Source organism: Echinops telfairi, unplaced genomic scaffold (assembly GCF_000313985.2).
Source record: "Echinops telfairi isolate 266 unplaced genomic scaffold, ASM31398v2 ScPeMD7_7400;HRSCAF=8409, whole genome shotgun sequence".
NCBI classification, from domain to species: domain Eukaryota; kingdom Metazoa; phylum Chordata; class Mammalia; order Afrosoricida; family Tenrecidae; genus Echinops; species Echinops telfairi.
The window spans coordinates 42520048-42527451 of NW_022111300.1; the positions used below are offsets into that span (position 1 = coordinate 42520048).

The window sequence follows — 7404 nt, forward strand, 5'->3', positions numbered from 1 at the left end:
CATGATTTCCTTTTCTAGGCACTAGTCTCCCCTGATAACATGCCCAAAATATATGTGACGAAGTCTCACTATCCTTGCCTCTAAGTGGTCATATCTCTTCCAAGGTATATGTGTTAGTCTGGGTAGACTAGAGAAACAAAATTCATAGCCACTCATATATGTATAAGAAAGAGCTTTATGTACAAGAGCAGTTGACTATTGGGAAAACATACCAGCCCATTTCAGATGAGGTCCATAAGTCCAATATTAGCCCATATGTCGCATACCAATCTATAATCTCCTCTTTAGACTCATGAAACACATGCAATGATGCTGAATACAGGAAGATCACAGGCCAGTGGGTGGAAGGTCTTGTGGATCCAGTGGTGGTGTAAGTGTCTCAGCACTGAGAGGGGTCCCCACATGGCTCCTCTGGCTCCCAAGCTCTGGCTCCATCAGCCTCTCTCTGCGTGCCTCTTCATCCATAATATCTCACAGGGGTGAGCCTGTATCCCACCTCCCACAAGCTATTTATCTCCTTAGCACCTCCAAATGAGGTCATCCAGCTGTGACCTGATCGATAGGCTAAATTCCACCCCATTCACTCATAAGTCTCAAATTAACAACAGATTATGTAACTACCACAGTATATTAGTTTGTTCATTTGGCAGTTCATGGTATTTTCAATATTATTCACCAGCACCATAATTCAAATGCATCAATTCTTCTTTGGTCTTCCTCATTCAATGTCCAATTTTCACATGCATATGTGTGGTTGAAAAGACCATGGCTTGGAACTGGTGCACCTTAGTCCTCAAAGTAGCATCCTCCCTTTTCAACACTTTAAAGAGGTCTTGTGTAGTAGATTTAACCCAGGCTGTGTGTCATTTGCTCTCTTGACTTCTGCTTCCATGAGCATTGATTACGTACCCAAGCAAGATTAAGCCCTTGACAACTTCAATCTTTTCTGCATTTATCTTGATTTTATCTATCGGTCTAGTTGTGAGGATTTGGGTTTTCTTTACATTGAGTTATGAAAAAATACTTCCAACTGAAGGCTTCAATCCTTGAGCTTCATCAGCAAGTGCTTCAAGTCCTCCTTACTTTCAGGAAGCAAGATAAAACACATAAGCACAAAAAGGGCAGGCAGCACATTCCTTAGAGGCTAGGATGGGGAGACTTTGCCTCACATATTTGGGACATGTTGTTAGGAGTGACCAGGCCCTAGAGAAGGGCATCATTCTTGGTAAGGTGGCAGGGCATTGACAAAGAGGAAGATGTTCAACAATATGGATTGACACAGTGTCTGCATTACCTGGGCTCAAAGATAAGAACAATTGTGAGGCTGATACAGGACTGAGCAGTGTTTTCTTTGGTTGTACATGGCATCTCTGTATCAGACATGACTTGACAGCACCTAACAACAGAATGAGCAAACATCTTTCTGATATCCTCTGCTGCCAACTAAGACCCATCTGATGTCATCATTGACTTCTCTTTTTCCATATCCTCTTCTGCATCCGGCCTGAATTTCTAGCAGCTCCCTGTCAATGTGCTGTTGCCACCATTTTTGGATGATCTTCAGCAAAATTTTACTTACATGTGATATTGATGATATTGTCCTATAATTTGCACATTCCGTTGGGTCACTTTCCATTGGAACAAATACAAATAGGAATCTCTTGAAGTCAGTTGGCCAAGTAGCAGTTTTCCAAATGTTTTGTCATAGACAAGTGTGTACTTCAAGTGTTTCACCATCTCGTTGAGACATTTCAATTGGTGTTTCATCAAAATATGTATATAGAGAGAAGTTTATATCAAGGAAATAGCTCACATGGTTGTAGAAGTGAGCAACTTCTAACTCATGGTTCAGATGGTAGGGTGGAGGGTTCTCCTGACTCATGTACCCACAGGGCCTGATTAACCCAAAATCAGAATGAAGACACCAGGCTGCTGATTGCATAGACAAATGAATCCAAAATCGGTAGGTAAGATAGCAGGCCATTGGTGCAACTCCAAAGAACCAAGAATTAACAAGTCAGATGCAAGATCCAGATGTAATAAAAATCAAAAAAGCTCCCCCCCACCCCCACACCCAGTGTCTGCTTACATTTGAAGCTGGCCACATCTTTAAGGAGACCCCATCATAGGAGATTGCCATGTCTCAACAGCAAAGCCACTGGGAATTCTGGCCCAGCCAGGTTGACACAAACCCTTAACTGTCATACCTTCCCCTTTACCCAACATTTTGAAGTAAGATATTAGGCAGAATCCGTACCCATCAATAACCTACTTATTGATGATTAAAGAAAAAACTATGAGGATACTCTATTCTGTGCTGTGTTCTGGGTTGGTTTGCTGGGAAAGAAGATGCATACAAAAACTACTTTAATGGAAACAAGACAAACTATATTGGGTAGTTTGGGTCTAAGGCTTTGGAAAGACAAGATACGTTTTGCATTAAATTCGTTGTGAGTTTTATACTTCCTTGCATGATCCGATGTTTGCTGCAATCGGTTACCCCTTCAAAGAGAGTCTTCTTCATCCAAGCTGCTAAGGAATCTGGATGCTTGTTGGAGAAGTCCAATAATAGAGAGGAATCATTTGTCCATCCCTAAAGACAAGAACTGTTATTAATCTTATTTGAGAATTTTGGGTACCATGTAATACCACAATGTTCCGAACTGGGCTGTCAGATCATTCATTTTGGAAAGCTTCTGACATGATGTTCTTGGCTTGATAAATATGAATACACTTTGAATTTTAAGTTTTTAAAAAAAAACTTCTTTATTGTTCTTTTATTTTTAGGAACATGTTTTATGCAGGCAGAAGACATCACATAACAAGGACAGAACTGAAGCAGGACAAGGTTGACCTGATGTCTTCAGTGTATGCCTTGCATAGGGTTGTCTCTGTACCTTGGCCACACTGTCCTCTCTGCCGCCCTTGTTCCAGTTACCAGTTCTGGATCTTCAAGTCCCCTCCATCATCATTACTTCTGAGAAGTCAGTCCAAAGCTCAACCTTGAGGGAATATGATCATTCTCCAGAGTATTTGATGATTGTATAGCATTTAGCATGTTTTCTCTTATGTAAATATATGAATATATTAAATATATATTTATATATATAATGAGGGGACTTGAAAATGTCATGGAAAATTCCATTTGTCTTTTGATTCTTGAATCTAACATATATATAATCTTTATGCAAATTTTATACATACATGTACACTTATGTGTGAATCGCGGTATTTGAAAAACGTTTTCTATCAGGCATCTATGTATGTAACTGGAGGGTTTGATTTGGTGTAGTTGGGGGCATGTATTGCATGTATGTTCCCAGTTTAATATCCTCTTCTATATCTTTTAGTGTCTTATAAATCTTCACTCAGTAAATGATTTTTAGAAATATTTGTTAGAAGAATAAATCAGTTAATCAATTCAGGAAAGATGATCCCAAATAATCTAAATGGCATATGCAAGCTGGATCTTAAAATGGAAATGAAATTATGTGAAAAATATACGTAGGTTAACAGCAACGTTAAGAGCGGTCAAGATAAAAGTGGTCAATGCTTCAAACTACTCAGCAGGCCAATTGGTTTGCTCTATCCATTGAAAAGTATGGGTATTTGGCTGAAATGAAACAAGCAATCAGCATCTACCCTGGCAATCGTATTTTTAAATTAAATGTTTATTTATTTTTTCCCATGCAATTGAGAGGGGGAATAAGTTAGGTCAAAGCTCAAGTGAAAAACTAAAAATAATTATTGGGACTTAGCTGTAGTGAGGGCTCTCTCACATAATTTGAAACCCAGCCCTGTTGATCAACTTCTAGTGGAGATAATTTAAAAAGTGAATGATCAAAATATACATAGCACTGCACTCAAATATTAACAAATCAAAGCAGTTAGCTATATGATGGGAGAGGAAAGACACAAGGAAATACAATCTGTCAGTAGATTTCAATGGGTACCACATCTGCAGAATATTATAGGCATTGACCGAGTTGATTTTTTCCTTACTAAACACACTTGGAGTAAATAGAACAGCTACCATATCTTTTTTTCTTTTTTCTAAAGTAAGGTTTTGGTGAAAAGTTTACACAGCAAGTTACATTTTCGCTTGACAATTTGGCATGTTGTTCAGTGATATTACCAATAATTATCACAAGGTGCCAATATTCTCTCTCTGTTCGCTTTGCTCCATGTCCAGTCGTCTACTTTCCCTGCTCCCTTATCTTCCCGTCTTTACTATTGAGCCATTGTTGGCTTTGTGTTCTCATAGTGATGACTTTTAAGGAAAGTACCAATCTTACATGTAATATCTTTTTACTTGTATGCCATTTGGTTATTTCACTCCTGATCTCAGGAGATAGAATAGGTTGTAGGTTTAAAAGGTGACTCAAGGAGACAATCACAGGGATTCCCCTACTGTTCCAGTTTGCCTGGCTTTAAAAGAATTTTACTTGAACTCCACATTTTTCCCCATTCTACTCAAGGCAATCTACTATGATTATAATTAGATAGTCAGGAGTGAAAGTCGGGCATTATCTTCTGGTCTCGGGGTGATGAAGTTATGACTCCTGTAGACTTGCTTCTTCTCTCTGTTTTCCTTCTTACTGTTTTACCTGTGGAAAGTAGAGACCTGTAATTGTGCCTCAGTGAATCCTTGAAAGTTTTTAAGATTCTGATGCTACTCACTTCACTAGGATGTAGATCATGACTTTTGGTCAGCTATATTATGTCACTTGACTGAGTTGTCCCATCAAAGGATGATCCTAAGTTTTCAAACCCAGAAAACTAATCTTGGAAGGTGTTTGATTATGTCTGTGGAGTGCCATTTCAGCCAGGATGAGATGGTATATCCTTGTAATATTTATTTCCACCTTCTAGTAGCTAATGATTGTGAACATCTTTTCATAAAAGGGGGCTTCAAAAATGTTATGGGCAATTTAATTCCAGTTTTCCATGATTTTTAAAAACTTCCCACATATATTTTTTGGTGGCTTGGATGTTCTTTTTGGTGAAGTCCTTTACTCATTTTATAAGTGTATGTCCTTTTGTTGTTGAGTTGTTACACTTATCTAAAGATTTTAGAGATTAGACCCTTATTATATGTCATGGCTGAAGTTTTTCCCCCCATCTATAAGCTACTGTTTAAATAAAATATATATTTTTTAATTTTTAGGAGTTCTTATTTATTTAGTGTTCTTTTAGGGCATTTGTTATTATGGTTGTTATCCTAACTTTACATACACAAAAAGTCCCCATAGGCTTTTCCCTGATGTTTTCTTCTAGCAATTGTGTGGCTTTAGATTTCACATTTAGGTTTTTGATCCACTTAGGGCTAATTTTTGTATATGCTGTAAGGTAGGAGCACTGCTTAATTGTTTTTGCATTTGGATATCCAGTTTTAGTCAGCATCATTTATTAAAAAACAAAATAAAAATGTTTCCCACTATACATTTTTATTTCTTGCCAAAAATCAGGGTTTAATTCTGAGTTCTCAATTGTATTCCACTGGCCTCTGTCGGGAAAACATTGGACTGCAAAATGCAAGCTTGGTAATTCAAAGCCACCAGCCACTCTATGATGGAAAGTTAAGACTATATGCTTCCATAAAGATTTACAGCTTTGAAAACCTTATATAGGATTGCTTTGACTGATAGTGCCCGGCAATCAAAAGATATAGTGTATGGGGTCTTAAAGGCTTGAAAATAAACAAGTGACCATCTAGCTGAGAAGCAACAAAGCCCACATGGAAGAAGCACACCAGCCTGTGTGGTCATGAGGTGTTGATGGAATCAGGTATCAGGCATCAAATAACAAAAAATCATATCACTGAATGAGGGGGAATGAGGAGTGGAGACCCAAAGCCCATCTGTAGGCAACTGGACATCCCCTTACAGAAGGGTCGCAGGGAGGAGAGCCAGTCAGTATGCAGTATAGCAATGATGAAATATACAACTTTCCTCCAGTTCTTTAATGCCCCCCACACTATCATGACTCCAATTAAACCTTACAAATGTGGCTAGACCAGAGGATGTACACTGGTTCAGATAAGAACTGGAAACACGGGGAATCCAGGACAGATAAACCCCTCAGGACCAATAATGAGAGTAGTGATACCAGGAGGGTAAGGGTAAGGTAGGGTAGAAGGGGGGAACTGGTCACAAGGATCTACATTTAACCCCCTCCCTGGGGGGACAGACAACGGAAAGGGGTGAAGGGCGACATCGGACGATGGAAGACATGACAAAATAATAATAATTTACAAATTATCAAGGGTCTGTGGGGGAGAGGGGAGCAGGGAGGGAGGGGAAAATGAGGAGCTAATGCCAAGGACTCGGGTAGAAAAAAAATGTTTTGAGAATGATGATGGCAACAAATGTACAAATGTGTTTGACACAATGGATGGATATATGGATTGTGTTAAGAGTTGTAGGAGCCCCTAATAAAAATATATATTTTTAAGGCTGTTTCCAGTCCTGGCAGAGCAGGAGGCGCCATCATGGGAGTTGACATCCACCACAACAAGGACCGAAAGGTTCATTGCAAGGAACCCAAGAGCCAGGACATCTACCTGCGCCTCCTGGTCAAGCTATGAAGTTTCTGGCCCAGCGGACCAACTCCACCTTCAACCAGGTTGTGCTGAAAAGGCAATTCATGAGCGTACCAACCAGCCGGCCCCGTACCTCTCTCAGAAGATCCGAAAGATGAAGCGTTCTGGCCGAGAAAACAAGACAGCTGTGCTCTCGTGGGGACCATAATGGATGACGTGCGGGTGCAAGAGGTGCCCAAGCTGAAGGTATGTGCCCTGCAAGTGAGCAGCCGGGCCATGAGCATCCTCAAGGTCAGGGGCAAGATCCTCACCTTTGACCAGCTGGTCCCGGACTCCCTCAGGGGCTGTGGCACTGTCCTGCTGTCTGGTCCATGCAAAGGCCGCGAGGTGTACAGGCATTTCGGCAAGGCACCAGGGACCCTCCACAGTCACACCAAACCATATGTCCGCTCCAAGTGCCGGGAGTTCGAGCATGCCAGAGGCCGATGTGCCAGCCGAGGTTACAAAAACTAACCCCACATCCCATCCTGTTATTAAAACATTTTGGATATTCACTGCAAAAAAAAAAAAGAAAAAGAAAAAGATAACTTGCTTTGAGTTGAAACTAACTTGATGGCAGTGTGTTAATGAGTTTGTGTCTATTGCTTCAGCAATACCAGACAGTTATTACAATAGCTGTACCATGTGTTTTAATATCTATTAGTGCAAGCCCTCCTTCTTCATTTTTTTTCTTCAATATGGTTTTGCTATCTGGGATTTCTTTCCATTCCGTATGAAGTTGGTCATTGGTCTTTCCATCTCAGTAAAGACTGTTTTGTTGGGATTTGTGTCTGTATTGCATTGTATTTGTGGATTGTGGTAGG

The 7404-nt window shown here is 40.1% G+C and overlaps 1 pseudogene; it reads left to right on the forward strand.

Annotated features, from left to right (window-relative positions):
- Window positions 1-6490: 6490 nt before the first annotated feature.
- Window positions 6491-7054, forward strand: LOC101651968 (annotated as a pseudogene).
- Window positions 7055-7404: the final 350 nt, after the last annotated feature.